At 37.9% G+C, this 26,327-nt stretch overlaps 1 protein-coding gene across 7 annotated transcripts in view; it reads left to right on the forward strand.

Moving 5' to 3' along the window:
* The first annotated feature begins 3,726 nt into the window (after nt 1–3,726).
* Ncoa1 (nuclear receptor coactivator 1) overlaps nt 3,727–26,327 on the forward strand; it is a 249,632-nt gene continuing 227,031 nt past the window's right edge. For 5 of the 7 annotated variants that reach the window (XM_026385104.2, XM_026384981.2, XM_026385416.2 and 2 more), the window contains exon 1: nt 3,727–3,809. The gene's annotated coding sequence lies outside the window, so the exon portion shown is untranslated. Of the gene's footprint in view, nt 3,810–4,228; nt 4,387–19,211; nt 19,280–26,327 lie in introns of those variants that run through there. The other 2 variants (XM_077791689.1, XM_026385033.2) reach the window with 2 other exon arrangements.

Here is a 26,327-nt window from a genome sequence, read left to right on the forward strand (position 1 = left end):
ATCTTAATATCTATGCTTCAAGCCAATGAGAAATTAAAGACTCTTCAAAGTAAAATAAAAATCCAGAGCTCGTTATATATGTGGAAATGGCAGACTCATGTACTTACTGGAAGATCATAGATTAGAATAATTTTTTTGGAGATCAGTTTGGCGAATATTTAGGAAAAAAAGAAAATAATAAACATGTGCCCTTTGAGTAGGAATTAATCTTCTAGGAATTTAAGAAAATAATTTCCAAGGTCTGGGGTTATAGCTCAGCGATAAAGCACTTGCCTGGTATGCATGAAACACTGGTTTTGATCTTCAGCACTGTATAAAAATAAACAAATAAAATAAAGGTATCGTGTACATCTACAACCAAAAAGAAAAAAAAAGAAAATAATTTTCCAAACTGCATAGAGGGAAATAATTATAGTATTATTATATTTATATTATAGACAATCACAAAACAACAACTATAAACACTTTTAGCAAGGTCCCGGTTAAATGACTGAAGAGTTATACAGTGCAAGACCATTCAACACATTAATGATGAAAATTTATTGTACAGTAAGGACACCAGATTATTAATGAACCTTTATAATGTGACTTTATTTTTGTATAAAATGGAATACGTATACCATATTGATATGTGTAAATCAACACATGAATGTTTGTGATGTGTGGAAAGGTAGGTATTCACTATGTTTTTCTGACTTAGTTGAGTTGTTTAAAAAAACCCTTTTTTTGTGTGCTTATTGTTTAAATATTTTATGAGTCTATCATTGTTACAGAACAAAAAATACTTTTTTTTGAGTGTCAAACTTGAGTCACTTCTTGCCTCAGTGCTTTCATGTACACTAGACATATGTTTATAGAACTGGAAAATTATTATGCTTTGGAGAAAACCCAATAAGTATGTTATAGATCCTGGTTATAGAACTAGCATTTTAATTCTACCAAAGAATTATCATTAATGTATGGGGTCGATAGTGCCTGGAATTATATATCTGGGCTACAAAAATAAAATTGTCATATATTTGCATTTTAAAAAACCTCTTCAAATCATTTTCATTTAATAGGTGTCAGTCCTACTTGTTGATTAGCACTGTACTTTGGGAGTAAAGAAATATTCACTTACTTGGCTAATGTAAATGGATTTCTTAGAGGGTACTGTGGGGTTCAGGAAGTAAATCTTACTAATGAATCTTTTGCTCTTGTATGTAGCATTCCTGGTGGTGGGTGGGGGTTAGCTGGAGTTAAGGAAGTCGGTTGGGTTAGTAAAAGCAGATGGAGCCAGAGAGAAGTTGAAAATGACCAGAGAAAAGATGGCCATTTGGGAGAGATAAGACAGTGATATAAATGCTTTGGCAAGTGATTATGACTTGCAGAGAGAGGAGAAAAGAAGTCATGGATGGCTCTGGCAATATAAATCATATTTGAATTTCATTCATCATTCAACACCAGCACTGTGTATCTGGAGGATGTTTTAGAGCTAATTAAGACACTGGGCTGCAGAGTGGGGGACTGAAAGAAGGAGATTCAGGAATATGTTGACAGAAGGAGCTGTGGAAATAAACAGTCAATCTAAGTGAGAGGAGGGGAAGGAAAAAAATAAAAGCTTAAGGATAACAACATTTTATGTCTTAGCAAAGAAGGAGCAGTCAAGAAAAGTCCAGAAAACAGGCAGAGAGACAGGGGAGGAGATGCAGAAGACAGGGAAGAGAGATAAGTTTCAAAAAGAAAGAGTTAGCAGTGGCAAGTGCTGTAGAAAGGTCACATGAAAGGATTTGGCAATCAGCATTTATTGGAGACCAATGGAGACCGGAAGACCATGCATAAGTGCCTCATTCTTGGCCACCAGAGGTCAGAATAAGGTGCTCTACACAGTCTGGATTGGACTAGGGAAGTTAGGCCCAAAAGAAGGAGACAGAACTGATGAATGCCCCGTGTATTTCCAGCTATTATTGCGGGTGGCTAGAGGTAGTGTTAGAGCAGATGAGGGGGGCTGGTGTTGTAGCTCAGCAGTAGAGCGCTGGCCTAGCACATTTGAGGCCTTGGGTTGCATCCTCAGCATGACATAAAAATAAATAAATGAAGGTAAAGAAAAAAGCAGATGAGGGCAGAGCTAATGATATGCACCCAGGGACTCATTAGTAGGTCTTTGACAACAATCAGTTGGATGAATATGTAGATGAAGGAATATTTGAATGAATGCGGGTTATGGGCTAGAGGGTGTTTTATGAGAATGACCGCAATAGGAAGAGGAAGATAGAGCTGAACCTAGCAGGATGGAGTACCTGCCTGGGGAAGAAATCTCCTGCTGTCTTAGGTGCTAGGGAGGTCGGTGTTTTCAAAGAAAATGTTCATTTGGAGAAGGATGAGGGGCTTAAGGATTTACAAAGGCTACTTTTGGGAAGAAAATGCAGGAAAAGAAACAGAAGTGTTGGGCTACAGCAGCAGGAGGACAGGATTGAGGTAGGTGAGGATGGCTAAATGGGTACAAGAATTCAGAAAAAGGAAAGAGGATTTAGGGCCCTTTACAAAGCGCTTTCATGGCCAGGGAGAAGATGGGTATTATAATGCCAGCCTTTGGATAGGGCTGCTTTCCAGATAAAGCCACCACGGCATGTGAGACTGTTCTGCTGCTGTTTGATGTTTCTAGTGACAAGGAACACTCCACTTTTGGAAGTAGCACTTCCATTATAGAATAAGAAAAGGAGATAGAAAAGAAGAAAGGTGTGGGCCCCCCTTGAGGGAAAAGATCTATGAATGACAGACATTTTGGGTAATTCATGCAATTGCAGAGCCAGACGTGTCAGTCAGATCTTTTCATCTGTAAAATGAAGGGAGTAGATGAGCTTTCTTTTCCCTTGTCTAACAGTCTGTGAAATCATCTAGACAACCACCTCCCAATTTTACAGAATAAAAAACGAGGCCCGCGGGATGTGTCTCACTTAAAGTAATACAACACCGTAGTGGAGAGACAGGCACCGAGCCCACTCCTCCCGGGTCCACACGGCCTTTGGCCGCTCTACAGGCTCCCCTGGAAGATAAAGAGCAGCAGGAGGGTGCAGGCTGGGCGGCCCGGGCTGGGGCACCCAGGGGTTGGAGGCCGCTTCCCGGCATTGGGCAGAGGACCGCCCCGAGGGGAGGGCCAGCTGGGAAGAGTTCGGGCCTCCTTTCCCACACTTCGTTAGGACCCGGGCCGGGGCGGACCTGCAGCCGACAGAGGGCGCGGGGCGGCTTCTGGCTCCTCGGGCCGGGAGGGTAGGTGGGGGCGCGCTGGCCCGGGCGCGCCGTCGGAGCTCGCGGGCACCGAGTCGCCCGGGCCCCGGCAGCCGAGCGGGCGGGGGCTGGCGGCGGGCGGGGCGGGGCGGGGCGGCCTGAGCGGGGCGGGGCGGGGCGGGGCGCAGAGGGGGCGGGCCGTGAGCGGGGGGCGGTGGCGGCGGCGGCGGCGGCCGAGCAGGAGGAGAACATGGCGGCCGCGGAGAGCGGCTGAAATGCCTGTTCTTCAGGCCAGGCGAGCGGGAGACTGACGCTGCTTGCCGAGCCCTGTCCTCCGACGGCTGGACCGCGGCCTCGAGCGCCTCGGTCGCCTGTTCGCCGCTGCACCTTCGGGCAGAGCCTGCTCTGGGGTCGTTCTGCATCCCCCTGCGAGGGGACCCGTGCTCCGGAGGAGGGGGCCGGAGAGCCGCGGCTGCAGCCGCCTGGGCCCCGGGGGCTGGGCGCCGGGCCGAGGAGCGGCGGAGGCCGCGGCGGCGCCGCTACGGTCGCGGACGAGCGCGGCGCCCGTGAGCGCGGCCCAGAGGCGGCGGCGACGGCGGCAGGTGAGTGGCGGCGGCGGGCGCGGAGCCTCGCGGTGGGTGCAGCTGTCACGAGCCGCGCGGCCGCCGAGGCCCTAGGGGGCGGGGAGCAGCTGGCGCCCTCCGCCCCTGCTCGCCTTTCTCTCGGTTTCATCTCCCCCTCCCACTTTCCCCGAGTTCCCCTCCTGGCCTGGCGCGGCTGGAGGGGCCGAGGTCGCAGCTGTCACCGGCACCAGCTGGGGGCTGCTCCCCGGCGAGGGAGCTCGCTGCAGAGCGCCTCGCCTGCGCCTCTCTCCCAGTTGCCCTAGTTAGCCGAGGGCGAGCATCCGCGGAGGACGCGCGAGGCTGCGCGGCGCGGGCCGGGTGGGGAGCGGGCGCCCCGAGCCGCCGCGGAGAGGGGGAGCCGGAAGTCAGCGCGGGCGCCCCTCGGCCCCGAGGAGCGCCGTGACCTTGGCCAGCCCGCCAACCTCTCCGAGTCTCGTCTCCTGCACCGCGAAATGGGGGCGACCCCGGCGTACCTCTCCGTAGGCGCAGCCTTCGACGGCACTTGCGCTTAGCCCCGCGCTCTTGCCTTCTCTGCCCGGGACCAGGGACTTGGGAGGTAGAAATGGGTGGATAAAGCCGATTTTCCTGTTACGACTGGGGTTTGGTCCCTTTCCTGGGATTCTGCCCGAAAGGACTTAGGAAGGGAAGCAAAGGTGTTGACTAGACGATTGGGAGGTGGGGTTGGTTAGTGGTCAGGGACAGAACTCTCCTGGTCCCTTGGAAGAGACAGAAATCGGACACCAGGGTCCCTCGTCCTTACTACCCGGCTGTGGTGTTTTTCTTTCTTTTTTTCCCATTTTCTTTTAATAAAAGCAGTCACTCCCATGGGTCAGACACTGACTGGTCTAAGGATGTTCGAGGGAGAACGGAGGGGTTGACACGGCAGCCCGTGAGACAAGGACAGGCCGCCGTGCTGTGGCCGCAGAGTTTGGTGGGGAGGAAAACTTTAAGCTGGAGAGTCTGTTATCCTTTCTTGCCCGCCTCTCCTCCTCTATTGTGGAGGCGTTGAAGAGGCAGGTGTCCTTGTGGAGAAGGTGACACTTTTTCTTTTGAGACAGTGAATTTTTAATGTCGAGTATTTGGTTGGTGAATGAAGGGTCCTCGAGGGAATTGCGGTCCCAGCACCTCAGTGGATGGCAAGAGGAACTCTTTGGCCATGATTTGTGAGGCATGATGCTTAGACTTAAGTGATGAAGAAAATCAAGCGTCCGTGTAAGACATTACTACCTTGAAGTTTAGGTATTGGACAGTTGTAGGGGTGGATTTTAAGGGTTAAATTTGTTTGAGGTTTTTCCTCTGCTTTGCTTAGGGAATTGGTGGGAGGTTAGTCTTAAAAAAAAGTTGGCCAAAGGGGCCTCTCTGTTAGTTTCACAGAAGCTGTGATGTAGGAAGGGGTCGAATTTCTTCATGTTGGGAATAAAGTGAAAAGAAAGTATTTGCGCATTTGCTCGGGTTTTTTGGCTCTTGAACTAGAAGTAGTTTTGGGTTAAAGGTAGCAGTGGGGTTTGATAAATAGGCATTCTTTGAGCAGTTTGTCATAAACTAGATAAAATGGAAGTGTTTCTACTATATCTCCTGTACCTTGTGGGAAGGTCTAAAATTGCTTCCGTGAACCAGTGTCTACTGTTTTCTCTCTTATTTCTTATTCAGACTTTATATTTAGGGAGCAGTGGGTAAAAAGGGGGGCCTGAATAGGGAAAATTTGGAGAGAAAATGGAGGTATTTGGTTTGATTTTTTGTAGACATTCTGCACTACTTATTTAATCTCCATTGAACTTTGGGTTATAAGGTGCAAATTTGAATTTCACAAAGTTATAGTTAATCTCTTCCTTATTTCTATCTGAGAAAATTTGTAAGATTGTGTCTATTAAATTGCTTTTTCGTGTGGTTTAAGCCAAAGGAGTGTTTTAGATCTGCATTTTTAGGTAAGTGGTTTTATTGAAAAAACAGTGCTTGATGGAACTAATAGTGATTGTTCCACTTAAACTGGGATTATATAGACAATGCATTTTCCTCCCTCTTTCTGCCAACATTTGTTTTTCTTTCTCCCTCAATTCCAGGGTTTCATTTCTAGAAATCTGGACTGGAAACAGAAGCAGCAGTTTGTATAATCCCAAGAACTTGCTTATGCCAGGAAGCTGTAAGGGTAACATGAAGTGGGTGTGATATAAAGATACTGCTATTACTTCAGACATTTAACTGTTAAGGGAGCCTCAGGTCAAACTTTATATTTTGCTGAATTTCCTGTTTTCTTATATGTGTTAATCTTTTGGTGGGCAGAGGATTGGGTTGCTATGGTGCCGACTGGTGTATATTGTGAAAGTGTTGGCAAATTTATAAAGAAAGGTGGTAAACAAGCCTAAATAACTTAAAGATGTTCCTAGCATGAAGTGTTTTCTGCTTGTCCTCTTGACCCTGCTAATTCAGTGAGTGGTGTTTGCTAGAACTAAATGTTAAGTAAGTGATAAGGGTGGTATGGAAGTGCTGAAAGGTATAGTGGGAGAGAGAGTATCTTAGACATCCCTTGAAAATCTTTTTTTTTTTCTAGTGGATTATTTATCAAACTGTGATTTCTAATTGTTTTTAAGGACATTTTAGCTCTTGTTGCTCAGTTGTCATCAATTTTATATTCCTTCTCTTAGATACTACCTCTGTTTCTTATTTTAGTTTGTATTTTTTGGCCCCATCTCTCAAGGACTTCACATTGTTTGAGTGTAATGTTGCATATCTTATGGAGTTGTTTGGCCTTAAGCCATATGGCCTAATTTAACTTTCATTTTAGGGCAGATATGGGAGGTCAATACAGGCAGACAACACTGCATAGAATCCCCTAAGTCATGGAGCATAGGAGATCCCCAGGATGCTCATTAATGTCTTGGCAATGATTTCACCTTCTAAATATGATAATCACAGGAATTCTCAAAGGGCCATCCATTACTTTACTGGCAGATGTCCAAAAATGTTATGGTGTACACTTTTCTGTATTACCTGCAAATACTGGATGCTGAGGTGGGTGTGGAATTTAGATGAAAGATTTCTGTTTGAGGAGTTGGATGACAGAGCCCTATTATCTATTAGTCTGGGCTAAAATTCTCCCCACCTTATATAAAGTTCCTGTGTGTTTGGACAGATTGGACTAGGGAAAGAACTTCTTGATTGTTTCTCTTTCACGTTAATCAGTAGCTTATGCTTTGGTCATTGGCTACGGAGAACAGACTTCATGGTCTCAGATCTTTTTCTTACCTCATGAAAGTGATATCTAGACATTTTAAATGTTGCTTGTCTTTTCTTATATTTTAGTTAGACTGTGTACCTTTCCCTCAACATATGGTGTCAGAAGTCATACAGTGGCCTAGTTGCAACTGGCCACTATTGATTGCTTAATTTAAGGATGTACAGATTATTTTTTTATAGCCTAGTTCTGGAAAATGATTTGTAAGTGTATAGTACTTGGATTAGTATAGAGTGTAGAAATGATTATTTTGTATTTCTGCCAGATGGATACATAGATAAATAAGGGAAATTATTATAAAACACTGACACTAACATGCAAATCCAGTTCCATAACTGCAAGACAGAGTTGTTGTATCAGTGTTCTCTCCCTGATAACCCGTCCACAACATGGTATTTTTGAGACTCTTTGAAGTGATAGGCTTTTAGAAAAGCTTAGTAAAGTCATCATATTTAAAAGATAAGTAGCTTATACCAAAATAGAAGCGGTAGTCCCTTCAGGAGTTATTGAACACTTGAAATTAACCAGTCTAGTCACCCTCATTTTAGATAATTTTTTATTCTAATCTCTTCCCTGCCCTGTGTATGTTTCGTGTGGAGGGTAGGGACTTTTGGTTTTGTTGAGTAGCCCTGAACCAGACGATTGGGAACAGAAAGGCCAATCTGATAAAAAAATAAGTGCAAGTACAGAGCTGAAGCCTCATCACCAGGCCGTTGTATGACTTCTGACACCATATGTTGAGGGAAAGGTACACAGTCTAACTAAAATATAAGAAAAGAGAAGAAACATTTAAAAGAAGTTCTCATTAAGCATTATGATAACACTGGATTATCCAGTTTTCCCAGACTGACACTTAATTTTTACCCTTTGGCTTATAATTTTGAGGCAATTTTTAAGCTGCTTTTAGAAATGGAGTTTTGACTTCAGACAGACAGGGGCTGTTGTCTTGGCTCTTCCAGATATTTAGTTGATAAACCTTGGGTATTTATACTAACCCTGAGGTTTTCATATATAAAATTGGAATAATGTATTTCATATTACTGTGATTTAAAAGTTAGCTTATATTAAATAATAAGATATTTATCATATAACTAGCACATACTAAGGCATTAATAAATAGCTAACAAGTGGGCATTTCACTAATGACTCCATCAACAAATTCTCTGATTCTTTTCTAATTTTTCAGATTTCTCACGCTTATTTCTGGTTCTATAATCTGATCCTCTTGTCACTTTAAATGTGGAGTAATAGGAGTCACATTAGCTCTAGGGGCCTGAGTTTCTTTATCATTAAATGAACATATTGATCTGATGTCACATTTCTTTTTGTCCTAAAATTATGTGATTTAGCTGTTTGCCTGCATACATTTTCCTCTCTAATTTATCTAAATAGAAATGCTGAAAAAAAACCCTTTCTAAAATGTTATTTGATGTTATTGTTATTAGTGAAGAACTCTGCAAATTTATACAGTTGTAAATCATTTATTTCCCATTCCAGAAAATTTGTTGTAGATTCTTTTATTTCCCATTCCAGAAAATTTGCTGTAGATGGCATATGCTTTGTAAACTGTTCCAAGTGAGGGAAGTATCATAACCACCCATAGATATCTTGCTTCTTTGCTTTTGTGTGTTTCATTTTCTTAAATTGTATTTTCTTTTCCTTTATGTTTTTGGACCTTCAAAAACAGAGTCAAAGCAGGTATATTCTCCAGGAGGTTTGATTTTTATCACTCACTTAGCATCAATTACTCCAGTTTGTTTTACAAAATAAACTTTTCCCTCGGTTCCCTTCCTCTTAACTTTCACATTTTTCCTGATACTTGGGGTGCTCTATCACTGATTAGCCCTTTTTATTTATTTATTTTTTTTTTATCTGGAGACAGGTCTCACTGAGTTGTCCAAGTTGACCTCAAACTTGCTTTCCTCCTACTTTAATCTCCAGAGTCACTGGAATTATAGGCATGAGACACCAACCTCTTTTTTTTTTCCTCTTCTTCTTCCTCTCTCCCTTCTTTTTTCTTCCCTCCTTCCTCTCCATCTTTTTTTTTTTTTATTCATGTTGGCTTTCCTAATTAGACTAGAAAATTCTTTAGATTGCATGAACCATAATATTTAGAATAAAGGAGCCTTAGGGGTCATTTAGGATAACAACCGATAATATTACAGATGAGAAGACTAAATCCAGGCAAATTGTATTTGATTACAGAGATTTAAAATTTTTAAATTCTACTAAACATTTGCATAATCTTTGAGCTAGAAGGAAAGGAGCACAGTCAGCTTAATGTGCTGATCAGGTTCAAACAACTACTTCTTAAAAACATGTAAAAAAAATTGTATCAGTATTGAACATGTACTGACTTTTTTCCATGTCATTATTCCCTAAACTATAGTGTAACAGCCATTTATATAGCATTTCCATTGTATTAGGTATTGTAAGTATTATAGAGATGATTCAAAGTATACAGGAGGATGCGCATAGGTTATGAGCAAATACTGTGCCATTTTATATAATGGAGTTGAGCATTCACAGATTTTGCTATACACAGGGGTTTCTGGAACCAATTCTTCACAGATACCGAAAGGCAACTGTATTTTTAATTTTTTGAGCAAAGATTGATTCTTAAATATTGTGAAAGTATGAATTGGGAATTAATTAAGACCATTCTCTCAAAAACTACAAAAATGTCTAGAGAGAAATATCTGCTTTTCTTATATGGCTCTTATTCAGAGTCAGCTATATTTTTTGAGTCTGGTCTCTGAGCCAGTTACTATGCTAGCTATACATACTGTATTTTATAAATGGGGAAACTAGGCTCAGGGAAGTTAAGTGGCTTGTGTAAGACTGCATAGTCCTTAGGAATGACATTTGAGTCTAGGTCTTCTGAGGAGAAATCACATTCATACCTTTGAGTTGGCTTCTCTCCAACTGTGTTTATCCTATTTGGCCACATTATGACACTCTTTTTGTTTTGGGACTTTCTTTCTGTTCCATATATATTTTATGGAGACTTTTGCCATCTTGTTCTATTCTGAATGAACTGGGAGCCATATATACTAGTTACTTAATGAAAATGTCACTTTAAGATTCTTGCACTGTTTCTAGTCTCACCTTTGTACTTTAGTAATGTTGATTGTTTAGTGCTTCTGTCCAGGTAAGCTTATCTTTTAATGGTTGGTTTTGGATTCTTAGCCATAAAATTCAGCCTCTCAAGTTTTGTTACCATTTAAAACCTAAGGCTAAGCGTGTTTCCTTTCTTTTGGAACAAATTGATCATTCTTTGTGCTTCCATTTGAATGTTGAATGATCGATCATATGTTTTTTAAACAAATATTTTAGTTATAGATAGGCACAATACCTTTATTTATTTTTATGTCGTGCTGAGGATCAAACCTAGTGCCTTACATGTGCTAGGCAAGCGCTCTACCACTGAGCCACACACAACCCCAGCCCCAGACCCAGATGATCATATTTTGATAGCACTAATATATCTTTTTTTTAAAAGAGAGAGTGAGAGAGGAGAGAGAGAGAGAGAGAGAGAGAGAGAGAGAATTTTTAATATTTATTTTTTAGTTCTCGGCAGACACAACATCTTTGTTGGTATGTGGTGCTGAGGATCGAACCCGGGTCGCATGCATGCCAGGCGAGCGCGCTACCGCTTGAGCCACATCCCCAGCCCCTAGCACTAATATATCTTGAATTTGGTTTTGCCTATATGGTTAAAATCTTTACATACTTTTATTATCAAGCTTAGATACTTTTATTATCTAGTGTAGATTTGACTGTTTAATAGTAGAAGGTGTTCTGGTGTGTGTGTGTGTGTGTGTGTGTGTGTGTGTGTGTGTGTATGTGCATGCCACACTATATTTTACCAGATAGCTGAAGGATGAAATGTCCTTGATTTTTGAAAGCATCTAAATATGTACTACTGGCTTTATTTTGGTGAGTCTGTTTGTAGAAAACTAGGGAAAAGTTAATTGTTCCACAAAGTCTTAAGTCATACCTCCCTCTCTATTCTAGGTTATACAGGAAGTCTGTAATTGAATTTCTAAGTAACCACTCAATCATTTATTGAAGTTGTGGTTGTATGAGTACATACTTTGTTCAAGGTGTTGTGCTATTAAAAGATAGGGAAGTAAAACAGTAAGATACAGATCCTATTCTTAAGGAGATTATGACCTGAGAGAGGTGATAAGGCAAACACACAAATACCTATAGTAATAATTAAATGTGATGAGTGCTATGAGAGACATACTACAATAGTAATCTACTTTGAGGATTAAGGGAGAGAGAAGGAATGTTTTCCGTTGAGTAGTGGACAAGAGCATTGAAGGACAGAAATCTTTCTGTAAGGGTGGGGTGAGGAATTTATTTTCAGGAAGATTAAATAGCAAAGAAGAAAGGATAGGAAGACCTGGGGTCATTTAGGAAGAAATGAAGGAGAAAGTGCAAGGAGGAATGTGGAATTAGTTAAAGTAAGAGAGGGAAGCAGATGTTCTGGGTGCAGTCATAAGACATTGAAGGATTTTTATGTGGGGAGGTGGTGGGAGCAGTATGTAGTAAGTATGTAGATCTGGATGAAAATGAGAAATGTCAGTTTTCCAAATTTATGTGGATCTTTTTTCTTGGCAGGTTTTATCCCCCAAATTTTATATTTTCATACTTTTTGAAATGATTCCATGTGTAAGGCTTATCACACTGGGAACTTATTCACTCATTTTTATGTATATATAAAAACAGATTATGTGTTTTTTTAATAGAAGTTAGTATAAAATCTTTTTCACTGCCTTATATTTTTTTTCTTTTAATTTAAAGCAGTAGCTATTCTTTTAAACAGTACATTATCATTTGACATTCTTAAGATGAGGCAGTGGGCTTGTTATTTCAGTGTAAAAATGTCATCTCCTTTGTATAAATATAAGTGTATCTGACTGTATAAGTGAGATTGGTCATACAAGTTGGAAGCCCCTTGCTCTCAATATAGTTCATGATTTATTTTCTGATGTATTTATGCCCTGTCATGTTCCAAAAAAGGATTTAAGGCAGGATATGTCATGAAGAGTCTTGGACCTTGTTCCAGCCCTGTCTATTATTTGACTGATGCCCATAGCCAACAATACACTGAGGGAACACCAGGGAAAACAACTGTTATCACAGAATGTGCTGCAGTTTTTCTTTTGCCAAACTAGTGGTAATTCAGAGACAGTTAAAATATAATTGGAATACCTTTAAAGATAAGCCCTTTAAACTTTGATAGCATACAAGGGAAATTGGTTAGAAGGCAAAGACAGAGAGCCTTGACCAGGCACTGTTAGAGCAGTGGTGTCTAATGTAGGGTTTACATTAAATTATCTGGGAAGTGGTAGAAATATGAGAGGTCTGTGAGGAAGTTTCTTCACTTTCAGTCTCTGATGATGTTTTCCAGTTTACTGGGTTTGGGTAATTGGATTTTAAAATTTATTATTTTAAATGGTTGATTCTTAACACTAATTTGTATATTGCAGTAGGGAGTCACTGTGCAGCTTTTTTTGGTATAATATTTCATAGAGGTGAACTGGTCATCATGAGGCAAAGGACTTAAGAATTTTTTAACTTAAAGCTGACTTACTCATTCTTCTTCCACAAAAAAGACAGATGTCTTAAATTTGCTAACATTTGCTGTGACACATGGGTATGAGTTGTACACTATCTAGCAAATAAATACCTTTAATCTGCCCCTTTAAGATAATGGTACATTCCTAACAGTGGATCAAAAAGTACCTTTTACAACAAAACAAAGTTTAGTGTTGTGGGGAGAAGATATATGAGAGTGGTATTTGTAAGTATTTTCATCATTGGATTAGTTGCTGACAAGGATACATGTTAACTCTAGGAACTTTTAGATTTGTACACTTGAATTTGGAAACAAAGTTTTTTTTTTTAACTTGTATCAAAACCTTGTTAAAGAGGTGTTTAATTGTCTTGAGCCCATCTGCTGAAAAATATAAAAAGGCAATGCCATCTGATTAGTTTGTAGAGTGACTGATTGCCATCAGGAAATATGGAAATGAAGCAGCTGCATTTTAGCCAATTTTTTTTTTGCATAAATGGTGAATGGGATTGCAATTGAATATCATTTTTAATTTAGTTCAGCCAGTAATGGGGTTCTTTTGGTTTTATTCATCTTTGTAAAGTATGTTTTTCAGCTACGCTAACCATTAAAACCAAGTAAAATAGATATTATTAAAATGAACTGAATTTAGAACCAGGTCCTCAAGTTGTGGCATTACAAAGTATCAAAATAATAAACCATGTTCAATCACAATACTGTCACCAAAAGTAATGGAATTAATAACAGTGTTAGAAAGGACATAAAGCCTTTATATTATCAATAAGTAAAAATAAGTGTTAAAAATTGGTTTATTTTGTCATACACCATTTTTTTCATTTTTGTGCTTTACAGGGTACATAATTTATTAGTTTGGTATGCAATGTATATAAATTATAAATAAATACATATGACTTCCTATTTTAAAACCTTTTGAGCTGTGGGATATATGGTAAAAATAGTTATCACTATTCTATAGAAAGAAGTCTTGACCTGCAGTTCATGGACTAAGACCTCTAGATTGACTTTAGGGGAGGTCTATAAACACTTTGAAATTATTTGTAAAATTTTGTGAATCTCTGCATCTCTCTAGTGAGAAGGTCTGTAGATTTCACCAAATTCTAAAAAAGGGTCCATGACCCTTCCCCAAAGGTTAAGAATCCCTGTTGTTGAGGTTTGGGACCTCAATAACTCTATTCATGCAGTCTTACCCTCTTGCCAAGTTTAATGGATGTATCTGATGTCATAACTGAAGCCTGCAGTATGACTGGATTTACAGTCTATTTTTCCATTTTGCAATAGATCTGATTGCAGTGCATTTGGCCTCTACAGGTGTTTGAGCTCTGTTTGTTGCACAACTACCTGGCCCTTTATACTTGGTTGCTTTTATATATCATTTCCCCCCTCAAGCTCCCTACCCCCAATAAAAAGGAGTGGATGGACCTATTTTATGAGTGTAATGTCTGTGTGTGTAGAAGAGCCCAGCATCAATTCAAGTACTGCTGTGTGGGATGGGATTCACAGTTGCCCTGCTTTTAAAATTTTTTTTTAATATTTTTTTTTGTTGTTGTAGTTGGACACAATACCTTTTTTTAATTTATTTTTATATGGTGCTGAGGATCGAATCCAGGGCCTTGCACATGCTAAGCAAGCGCTCTACAGATGAGCCACAACCCCAGCCCCTGCCCTGCTTTTAACACCTCTTTTACATCTTAATCTCTGCTTTCTAGAGTCCTTGGGATCTGACTCAGACATATATTAAAACACTTTTCCAAGTTTTACAGATCCTTAGATTGGTTTCTTTTTCTCTTCACTGACATCTTTCTATTTCAGGCTTGTTGTTATTACCTTCAGGCCTGAGATAGTATCTGAAGTTGTCCCACAGTCCCCAATGAGTTTCCTTTTCAGTCTGTGCTAAATTTTATTTTAGAAAGATCTTCCCAATTTTACTTTTGTTGTGTTACTTTGCTAAAAACCTTCAATATTTCCTCATTTCTGTCAAGATAAAGTTGTTCCTTAGCCTGCCATTTAAAGTTTCCCAATATCTGGTACCAGTTTGCTTTTCTGGCCTCATTTTCCATTAATGTCCAGAGACTGTTTGAAATAAAATTGTTAGTTTATTGTCCCCTAAATATTACTCGGGTTTATATGCCTTGTTACATACTTCTTTCCCTAGAATATTTGATATTCTGCCTATTTTTTGAAGGCTCAAGTCAGATTTTGCCTTGCTTCTTAAGTGTTCAGACTATAAGATTTAATCTTTTCCTTCTGTGAACTCATTCTTTCCCTTATTATTCATTTGATATTATATAATATAGCCTTGTACTGTGTGCAGCATTTTGTTTTCATGTGTTCCATACCCATCTTAGGGTATAAGCATGGCAAAAAGAGATCTTGATTTACATTTTGTCTTCTGCAGTGTCTCACATGTATAGATATTAAAATATTTGGCAAATCATGTTGATTAAATCATAATGCTATCTATGAATATACTTAGAGAAATTGTGTGTGTGTGTGTGTGTGTGTGTGTGTGTGTGAGATACTCACTGATAATCTAGGGATTCTCTTTACTGGTTGCAGGATATTTGGGGAATTGAATAGGAAGTCAGGTATTTAGGGCAGTGTTTAAGTGTCTGGAATAGCCTATTGAGTCATTGTTCTGTGGTGTAGAACTTTACCTGTCATGGTAAACAGAGCTTGTGTTCCTTCCTCTCTCTCCTTATTCATGCTGGAGACATAAATTTCTAATATTGTAAGCATTACTACATTTCTGTTTTTAATTTATCAGCACATTCTTCACACTAGAAGATATGTTTTTATTAAATACCTGTGATTGGTAATATGGGTCATCATGAAGTTATATCTATGGTTCGTGCCCTTCAAGAAGATTATAATCTCTGTAGGGAAGCTCATTTACTTTAAATCATTCACGAATTTAAAAATATAAAACAGTACAAAAGATGTCACATGGGAGTGTATGACTTAGTTGCTGAGATATATGGAAACTCCTGTAACACTATTTTTAGCACTTATTTGAAATTTATTGTCATGAAATCTTGTTTCTGTTGTTATGTTTCCCTTTGCTCCAGATTGTAAACTATAGAGGATAGAGATCATTTTATACTAGTTAGTTCTGCATTGCTTTCCTAGTGCTCTACCCACATTGTATGCTCATAAATTACTGATGAAGCTAGCATGGTCTGGGTGGCTTCCTAAAATAAGTGGATTTGGATTAGATTTGTGCGATATGGAATGATGCTTATGACATAGCCCCATAGTACATGAAAAAAGGATTCTGTAGTTAATAAAGTAGGCTTAGTGTACATTCTACAACAGGAAATAACTTCCTTGGTTACTGTGGCTTTGGCCCTAAAGTGACCCACATAATTTCTTCTTATAGCCCATTGGCCAGAAATAGTCATAGGGCAGTACTTAAAGGGCTAGGAAATCTATGAACATGAATTTCAGTGAGCAGTAAAGCTTTTACCTCACCGTAGCAGAATTGATTTTCTTCAGAGAGATGAATACCAAAATTGGTAGGCCCTGAACTCATTGAAGAGCAGAGGAATTGCATCTTTATGTTGATCTACATGGAATCTTTATTATTAAATTTATTTGTGAAAAGAACTATAAGTGCTGATTGAGACAGTTAAAGGAGAAATTTTACTTTAAACATCAACCCCTCTACTTTAGGGATAGGTGTTAATATTTGTTTTAGTTTGCTACTGTCTTTAGAATTGATATTTGAAACACATAGTAGATACTTGGCTTCAGTGTAACAGATCCAGAACTTTCCTATGTGTACTGTTTGGTGAAATTATAGGGTGAGAAAAGAGAGAGAGTAAGTGCTCTCAGATTCTAATGTCGAGTTTTTGCTGTTAGAGAATTTCAGAAAAATTATCCATAGTGCCTCTGGAGGTCTTTCCCCCACTACTTTCAATGCTGCTAATTAAAATCTGTGTTCTCCATTAAAACTTATTAATTTATTTTCTGGTACTGGGGATTGAAACCAGATGTGTTCATTCCATTGATCTACATCCCCAGCCTTTTAATTTTTTATTTGAAATGGAGTCTCACTTAATTGTCCAGCCTGGCCTTGAACTTGGAATCCTCCTGCTTCAGCCTCCTAGATTGTAGGGATTACAGGGGTGCACCACTTTACCTGGCTCTATTCTCCATTTTTTTTTTTTGTTTGCTTTTCTGATGCTTTGTTTGTTAAGGACTATTGGATAGTTGTTAAAATGTTGGTCAAGTATGTAGAACTAGGAAGTCTAGGTCCTTAATTATCTATGAGGCTCCCCCCAACCCAGTTTCATTTGTAAAGTTATCAACCCTGAACTTTTTAGACCTTGGAATTTCTTTTTTAATGTATTTTAATATTTTTCCTTTTTTCAAATTCAAAAGTAAACCGTCTGTGTGTGTGTGTGTGTGTGTGTGTGTACACACACACATATATATATTCTAATAACAAATTCAAAGGAACACAAGTATATATAGTTAGAAGGTAAAAGTCAATAATTGTTAACAATACAGTACTTGCTAGTTTATGCTGTTTAGTAATCCTTTTTACCCATTTAAAAAAGTTTTAGTTTACAGTGTCCTTCCCCTTGACCAAGGGACAGGCATGCACTCAGGCTTGGTCTGTCATAATGTTCCGTAGACATTGTGATTGTTATAGGATGACCATGTGACCAAAGCAGGTTCAGAGCCCTTCCCAGAGATAGAAAAACATTTGGGATGAGGAACAGGCTCATCCTACTGGAATTGCTAAGCTGAGTGAAGAAGGTAGCCTATCTGCTGTGGGAAAGAATAAGGCCAACATACAGGCTGAGACAGACTCACTTTCTCTCTCACATGCTCTCTTTCATTCTCTTCTATGCATGAACGTGGGGAGCCATTGGCTCTTCTGGGTTCAGTTGTACCTAAAATTAGATCTGCCTATACTTCCCAGTTACAAGAATGAATCGGTTGCCTAACTTGTGCTAGTTTGAATTGGTTTTGGAATTGAAAGAGTCTTGATTAATCCAGATCCCTGTTGGCACATCTCTGTCTTTCTCACATATACACATACATGCATGCACACGTGAAGAGTGTCTTAACTGTTATTGACTTTTTAAACGTAAGTCAAAATGTCAATGTCAGAATATAATAGGGCCATTTTATTTTTTTAATGGCTATTTAGCATTACATTGGATGTGTATTCTATAATTTACTTAATCATCTCTTTTTTGATGGACATTTAGATATCTTGTTTTGTTGTAAAATATGTTTCATAAACATCCTATTTTGTATTTGTTGCACATATATCAGAATATACCTATGGGATTATTGAATATACACATATAAAAATTGATGTCCCTTCAAATTGTCACCTCAAAGGCTATATCAATTTACATTTTCACCAACAGTATATAACAGTAGCTGCTTTCCCCCCATTATCAGTCATTTCTGGTTGAACCTGAAAGGTGGAAATGATACAACTTTGTAATTTGCAGTTCCCTATCAGTGGAGTTCTCAAATATCAAATATTTGCTATATTTTGAACTCCCCCTGCTAAGTTTCTCCTGTTCACATTTGTTGACTTTCCTATTGGGGATGCTTGTTTTTTTTTCCCTTCTAATTGCTTCCTGTCTATTATATGATTATGATGTGGTTGTTTTATGCTATTTAGAAATGATTTTGGTAGATAGCTGACTGTTGCTTATTTATTTCAGAATGATGTGAACTCTACTACTTCAAAACCCATCTCCTACATATTCTTTTTATGGGTAGCCCTAGACATTTAATTGTCTTATATTAATAGCTCTATAGAGCTGCCCTAGTCATTAGTGAGCTGGGTGGTCATGGCTCAGTTGGATTCTCTTTGGGTGCTTAATTGAGATAATTTTATGGCTGAGCTTAATTTTGGGGAACTCTTGCTTTGAAAATTTTTCTGGATCAAAATTTTGTGACCAGATTGTATGGTATAGAATGTTGGGTCTCAGCTGTCTGCTTGTTATTTGGTTATCTACTCAGAACTATTTTCAGAGAAAAATTTTGGACCTTTACTTTCTTGGCTCACCTCCATGGAGAGGTGGGTTGGCTGCCTATTTAGACCTTTTTATTGGTTAAATTTTTTAATTTTCACAAGAGAATTTTGACCTGATCCTGCACTTGATTGACTTGAAAAGAATATATGGATAATGCTAGTAATTGGCAGATGGAATAACTTCTCTTTAGCCATTATGTATCCCTTTACTCTGCTGTCCAGTTTTTATCAAAAACTTAGTAGTAAGAAACAGCATTTTTTAAGTATTGCTTAAAACACACCCAATATTGTTGCTTATTTATTTTAGAATGATGCTCTAAAAACAATCAGTTTTTCCTTGGATCAAGCCAGAACACCAGAAAGCTATGTATGTTGATTGCTGTCATTTTTAGAGTGGGGTAGAATTGCTTTTATAGAATTGTTCTTTGGTATAATGCAATCAACATTTATCGAAAGCCATTAAAACAAACAGTATTATGAATTTGCTATTACTCCCTTGTAGAATTCTTATGAGGGTATTATCTCCTTTATCTCAGTGCCCTTGTTGATGTTACTACTATCACCACTGATAGCAACTAATCTGGAGGACCAAGACTGAACACAAAGTAAGCTAATATTTGGTGAACAAATACTGCTTTTAGTTACTTGCAAATGCTTATGTCCAAAGGGAGATGTCCTTGTGGATGAGGGATTTTGTAATGGTTAGGATTATGGGGTCTGGAGCTAGATTTCCTGAATTTGACTTCTGATTTGGGTACTTCTGAGTTGTGTATTACTTGACCTCTCAATGACTCAGCATCTTCATTTATAAAATGAGGATAATAATTTTACCTACCTCCACAAGGTTGTGGGAATTTTGAGTTTACACAGGTAAAATGCTTAGAACATGCAATGATGATGAGCTATTATTTATTTATTTATTTTAAAATTAGTATCATTATTATTAGAGCCCATGTAGTAATTGTCCCCCCCTATCCCCCTCACCTTAATACTAGGAAAACTGTTTTTCCTTTGATCACCTGGTTTACTTGTATTACAAAGTTGTGATGACCCTTGCAACTGATGGTATTTCTCTTTGGAAGAGAGCTCAGTCAAACGAATGGGCTTTCCCTTGCACCTATATAGGACCTTGTGACTTGGGGTTTGTGTGGTAAACTTATTTCTGACTTTATCTTATTTTCCTCCCTCATTTTCAACTTTCCCAGCTTTTTTCTTCTTCCATTTAAATTGTAGTATGCCCTGTGAGCCATCTCAATCCTTTGTAGAATAATGCAGAAGTAAATAAGAAGTCTTCATTATAAGCATGTGCCCATATTGAAATTTCAGATTAGTTTTCATTTAATGTATCTTAAGCTAGCTACTTCTTGAAGACAAGGATATCTTATTCATTAAGATATCTCAAATCATATCATAGATGGATTACTTCTGGGAAGGTTCCTGTTACAGCTAATCCTATTGATAGTTTAGATTTTCTTTGAGGCTTCAATTACATTATTATTCCTACCTGGCTTTTCTTTTTTTAACTTTGACCTTTGTTTCTGCCATTTTTTGTAGACTTTTTTTTTTTTTTTTGGTGTATGTGTCTCTCTGTGTGTGTGTTGTTCTTTTAAAAAACTTGTAAATCTGTAGTCTTTAAAAATACTCTTCAGAATAAGACTTTTATGTTAGGTTCTAGCATAGGCAGAATAAAAGTCTCTTGTGTTATTATTGCATTTATTTTGAAAAACAGAATGCTAATTTATTGATTTACAGTGGAAAAAAAGAAATGTCCCAAAGGCTAAAATATTCTTAAATATTCTGATTATGTCACTAGTATTTTTATTCCCCCAAGAAGATGTACATGGGATTGGTGCTACTGGCTTTTTGGTGGGAGAAATTAAAAAATTTTTTTTTCAATCAGTTTTGGTTGACATGTTTTTAAAATCTTTTTTTATTTGTAGATTTCTTCATCTTTTCTCCTTGTAATTTGTCTTTTGATGAAGCTCAGTGGTTTGTTCTTGTACAGTTTGGATTTCAGTTTAGTTTAACATGTTACTGTGTCCTCTGTGTGTCCTGTAACTTGATAGTTTAATGTAGAAACTTGATTAAGGTTTAATTTGGGGGGAGGGAAGCACAAGACAACTTTATACATGGAATTATGAGACATACGTAATGTCTAGTTGTCCTTTTGTGATGTTAGCAGTTGTTGGTATTACTACTGGCTTTTGATTCTTAAAATTCTAAAGTGATCCTGTAGTGTTTAGATGAAAAAGGGGAAGCATTGTCTGGAAATGGCAGAGAATACTCTGTTTAGATAAGACTTCTGGGGACTGATTGAGAAAGAAGCAATATTGTGTGGAATCAAAGAATACCTAGGTTTCAGTCTGGCTTCTGCACAGGAGCTGTTTGATCTTTCATAATTAATAACAAAAACAAGGGACAACAGCAGCAACTATTAGCGTGGTGCTTATTTTACACCAGTTTCTGTGCAGAGTGCTTTATATACATTGTGTAATCTAATCCTCATAAATGCCTCCTAAGCCAGACATGATCATCTGTATTTTGCAGTTCAGAAAGGTTAGGTAGAGTATTCAAGGCCACTTTGTTAAGAAGTAGTGTTAACAATGATTAGAGCCCTGCTTGACACCAATTTTGTGCTCTTAATCACTTTGTTTTTTCATATCCATATAAATAGATGTAAATATAGCTGCAATAACTACTTGTGGGGCTAATGAGATGTTATTTTTAAAAATGCCTTGAAAAATAGGGTAGACATTAAAATAAGAAGTGTGCTGGGCTGACAAGTGCACAGAAAAGGTGGATGGTGGAGGCTTGTGCCTCTGACTAAGAGACAGTGAAAAATGTAGATGTAAGAAACCCGCTGGTCATTTTTGAACCTCTTTTTCCATTACTGTTACTGTTGAAATGTGGGAAAGTTTCCTTCTCTTGTTAAAATTGAGAGTGACAGAGATTTTTATAGATGGTAAATATCACATGTCAGAGGTCACTTAAGAGGCCCTGGCTGAACAGTGATATCATTTTTTATTCCATGTACCAATTGTGTAGGCTTAGTGCAGATAACACTGAACTGAGAAAGCAGGACTATAGTCAGTTTTTTTTCCTAAAAGGATAAGTATTAAGAGTAGAGGAAGTTAACTGAATCTGTAATATTTTACCTCTTAAGCTGGGTAGTAGGCATATCATATGTGAAAGTTATTTTCAGTACCTTTTTGTATGTCTGAAATATATTATCACCAGTAAAACTATTAAAGTCTGATCATTGGTATTTACATGTATAATAGAAGAAGGCAAAAATAAATAACAATGTGTTATCAATCATGATAAGTAGGTAGTGGCAGAGGGATGTCTTCTTGGGGCAGAATGTAAAGTGTAGGAATGTGTGCTTTTGCGGGGGCGGGTATTGAAGATTGAACCCATGAGTGCTTTACTACTGAGCTGCATACCCAGCCTGTCCTCTTTTTTTTTTTTTAAATATATATATAGTTTTAGTTGTAGATGGACACAATATACCTTATTTATTTATTTAATTATTTATTTATTTTTATGTGGTGCTGAGGATTGAATCCAGTGCCTACTAGACAAGTGTCCATTGCTAGACAAGTACTCTACCACTGAGCCACAAACCCAGCCCTGTCCTCTTTTTTTTTTTTTTTATCTTTTATTTTTATTTTTAGACTAGGTCTCACTAAGTTGCCCAGGCTGACTTCAAACTTGGGGTCCTGCTGACTCAGCCTCCTGAGTCACTGGGTTACAGGCATGTACCACTGTTCCTGGCTTCTGCTTTTTTTTGATTTGTTTTTGTGGTGCCGGGGATTGACCTAGGGCCTTGAACACTCTACCAACTAAGCTATATCCCCAGCCCTCTGCTTTGTTTTTGAAAAACTTTGGTAATGTTTGACCTGGACACATTCTCTTGGTACTTTGCTTCTTACAATTCTTCTGTTACTCTGAGAATTGTATTGCTATATTCTGTTTTCTTTGGTGAAATACCTAATATTGCATTCTGATATTCCCAAGACAGGTTTCCGATTTATTTTTATTGAGATATAATTCTTACATCATAAATAACTCTTTTAAGGTCTATAACTTGGTGGCATTTAGTGTATTCACAGAGCTGTGCAACCATCATCACTATCTAGTAATACCAGACTGTTTCATCACTTCCAAAAGAAATCCTGAGCCCAGTAGTAGCAGACACTTCCTATTTCCTCCTTCTTCAGTCCCTGGAAACCATAAATACATACTGTTTCTATGAATTTACCTGTTTTGGATATGTCATATAAATGGTAGCCTACAATATGTGACCTTTGGGGTCTAGTTACTTTCACTTAGCCTGTTTTCAAGTTTCATCCATGTTATAGCATGTTTCTTTTAATGGTTGAATAATATTCTATTTCAGCTATTATTAACAATGCTGCTGTGAACTTTCATGTATAGGTTTTCACATAAATATGTTTTCACTTCTCTTGGGTATATATAGGAGTGGAATTGTAGGGTCATATAGTTGTGCTATGTTTAACATTTTGAGGAACTGCAAAACTTCAAAAATGGCTGTACAGTTTTACATTCCCATCACTGCTGCATGAAGATTCTGATTTTTTTAGCATCTTCAATGTATGAATTATCTTACTATTTTTTTTCTTGAGACAGGGTCTTCTAAGTTGCCCAGAATGATATAGTCTTAGTGTCCTATATACATCTTTGATCCATTTTGAGTTAATCTTTCTATATTATTTTCTATAGGGTATGAGATAGGTCTGAATTCTATTTGTAGTAAAGATAAAGCTCATTGTCTTTCAAATATATAGTTCAGTAGCACTTGGTGATTCACCTTACTTGGTGATATTTTAATTACTTTATGATTCTGCCACTTCATTAGTTTCACTTCAGACTCTCTGCTAATGAGTATTTTGTTGATCTTAAGTGGAGTTTCTTTACCATGACCATATTAACCTTTGAACTTATGATAGAATGTGAGAATTAGGAGGAAGTTTATTGTTCATGCAGTCCAACCTTTTGTAAGAGTAGAATCCTCTGCATCTGTGACAGAGGGCTTTCTATTTCTTGGACACTTTCAGAGATGGTTTATTCATAGTTATACTATAATGCAGTAAGTATGTAGATTAAAAGAGATCTTACCTATTCAAATATCATTTTACAAATACATTGTTTCAGAGGGAACAAGTTAGGAGCTCAAGTGTGTCACAGTTTTAATGTGATTTTTCCTATGGCAATTTAAATTAAAAGGAGTTGGTGAGTGCATCATATCCCACAATATTTTATAATTAAATGAGAGCATTATAGTATAGTGTTCCCACATTTCACCAGTATAGTAGAAGAAAATCCTTGTATTCCTGAAGCAATTCAGTTCGTTTTGAGTTTTTAAAAACTCAAATGGTTAGCCAGGCACAGTGGTGCACGCCTGTAATCCCTGTGGCTCGAAAGGCTGAGGCAGGAGGATTGTGAGTTCAAAGCCAGCCTCAGCAATTTAGCAAGGCTCTTAGCAACTTAGCAAGACCCTGTCCCAAGATACAAATAAAAAAGAGCTGGGGATGTGGCTCAATGGTTAAGTTCCCCTGGGTTCAATCCCTGGTAGCAAAACAAAAACAAACAAGCAAACAAAAAACCTCAAATGGTTAGAAAGTTTTATTCTTTTATTCAATGGAATTGGCCCTTGTAATGATTACCCATTTTATTAACGTTCTCTTAAATCTGAGTCCAAAATTAAAGTTGGTACTTATCTGTAGAGTAGTACAAAGTATGGTCAGCTGATAGTTTTATTCGTTTTTATATAACAAAATCTGTTTTTTTTTGAGTCATATATATGGAGCTTATGTCAAGTATGTAATAGGTAAAGCCTCCCCCCCCCCCTTTTAAATATTTTTTTTGGTTGTAGTTGGACACCATATCTTTATTTTATTTATTTATTTTTATGTGGTGCTGAGGATCGATCCCAGTGCCTTTTACGTGCTAGGCAAGCGCTCTCTCTCTGAGCCCCACCCCCACCCCCTGTAAAACCCATTTTTAATAAGCATTTGCATCTCCCATTTCTTTGAATCAGGTGTTGTTCTGAAAATTACTTTGTACCTACAGGATTTTTGGACTATGGTTTATTGGCTGCGTGACCTTATCAAAACCTAATTTTTAAAAAATCTATTTTCTTGTTTAAAATTTTTTAAGTTTGTAGATAGATATAATACCTTTATTTATTTGTTTGTTTGTTTTTTTAAAGAGAAAGGTAATTTTTAAAAAAATATTTATTTTTTAGTTTTTGGTGGACACAACATCTTTATTTTATTTTTATGTGATGCTGAGGATCGAACCCAGCGTCCTGCCCATGCCAGCCAAGTGCACTACTGCTTGAGCCACATCCCCAGCCCCATATTTATTTGTTTTTTTATATGGTGCTGAGGATTGAATCCAGTGCCTCACCTAGACTCCACCTAGTCTGTAACTATATCCTGGATTAATAGGAAGTATTTCAAACATACAGAAAAGCATAAAGAATAGTAGAAAAATCATTCCATGTACTTTCCTCCAATTTAGTTGGATCTTGACATTTTGTCATATTTGCTTCAGATTTTTTTTTTGAAGTAGTAAAACATTGTAGACACTGAACCAGCTGTGTACTCCCCGCCCCATTTCCCAGAGGAAACACTATTCTGAATATATTTGTTTCCATAAATAATATCATTGTTTTGCATGTTTAAAGCTTAGATACACACTGTACAGCAATGTGCTCTTGCAATATACTATTTTTCTCTCATCATTTTTTCCTGTAATTTCTCTTTTCGTGGTGATAGTCTATTTTACTTCCCTACATTCCTTAGGTAGTTTCCTTTTTTTTCTTTTTCCAGTTGTAAATGGACACAATACCTTTATTTAATTTATTTATTTTTATGTGGCACAGAGGATTGAACCAAATGCCTTTAGGCCAGCTCTCTCCTCCCACTGAGCCACAACCCCAGCCCCTCTTAGGTAGTTTTCTAGTGTTTTACTTGACAGTGCTGCAGTGAACATTCCTAAGCATGCTGCTTGTGAACATGGGTGTCTTTCTATAGAGTGCATACAAGGAGTGTGTGTTTGAAAAGGATAGGAATCACTGATGGAAGAATATATGTGCTGCTTCTACTTTGAAGAATAATTTGACATTATTTAATAAAATATATCAATTTAGATGTTACTGTCAGAGTGTAAGAGTTTTGCTTTCCTTACATTTCCACCACCAATTTTAGCATTCTTTAAAATGAGATTTTATAGAATTTTAAAGGTTCTATATGATGAGAAGTTTTTAGGTTTGGCAGTTTTTTTTGGCTGACTATAGAAGCACTTGGTGTGTGGTAAGGAAACATATATGATCAAATGAACAGGTTTCTGGAACTCTGTGTTCAGGATTTGTGACTGATGTGTTCTGCCAACCAGAATTCATTCAATCAGTTTAGTCGCAATTAGCAAATTCTTGTTTTTTGGTGATCATATAGTCTCATAAATATTGGTAATAGTCTTCATTGCTTATATTCATACTTGATTAAGCTCAATGCGGGGCAAATAATGGAGCAAGATTCTAGTTCCTGGTAATTGTGACTTAAAGTGAATAATATTGATATATTACTAAAATAAGATACTAAATAAAAAAGTAAATATAAAGTTATA

This window comes from Urocitellus parryii, chromosome 12, assembly GCF_045843805.1.
Source record: "Urocitellus parryii isolate mUroPar1 chromosome 12, mUroPar1.hap1, whole genome shotgun sequence".
Lineage (NCBI taxonomy): Eukaryota > Metazoa > Chordata > Mammalia > Rodentia > Sciuridae > Urocitellus > Urocitellus parryii.